The following is a 678-nucleotide window of genomic DNA, read 5'->3' as shown; positions in this document are numbered from 1 at the left end:
CGAGTAGGATTCCGGGATTGAATGACTGTGACGTGCTTCAAACTCCTGAGGGCTGGGCGTTAGTGACAGACGCAAAAGAATCAATGGATTCTATTCCAATTTGATTGAGAACCGACAGATGATTAGCTGTGCTGTGGCAGAGCATAGGAACGTTTTCACTGAGAGGATGGGAAGTAGCCACTGACAATGGTGACACCCTACATGCAGCTTGCCGTAGACGTGCTTTACAAACAATTGAGTTAAATATTACATTGCAGAAATTCAGAGGACAAAGCATCTCCAAAACTCCAACATATTTCTCATTACTGCACAACAAGTAACGCTATTATTCTCTTCTTCTTCTTACAATTTTAAATACTTTGACTTCTTACAATTAAATCCAAATAACCTTATTGACCTCCTGACTAAGATTAATAAAATAAACATTGATTGCTTCAAACCAATAATCTCCGTGGGATCGACCCTTACTCACGTAAGGTATTACTTGGACGACCCAGTGCACTTGCTGGTTAGTTGTGCGAATTACAAATTCGTGCACCAGGTACAAACCAGCAACTTCAACTAATCCTGTCTATACATAGTCCTTTGAAGTAAAAACACCTAACAAATGGTTCACCTTTGATGATATCGCACCAGCAAGATACAGAGAACGGTTAAATGAATTTAGTGCTTGGATTG

The sequence above is a fragment of the Arachis duranensis genome, chromosome 3 (assembly GCF_000817695.3).
Source record: "Arachis duranensis cultivar V14167 chromosome 3, aradu.V14167.gnm2.J7QH, whole genome shotgun sequence".
Classification (NCBI taxonomy): Eukaryota; Viridiplantae; Streptophyta; class Magnoliopsida; order Fabales; family Fabaceae; genus Arachis; species Arachis duranensis.
Note: the sequence above shows the minus strand (reverse complement) of the source record.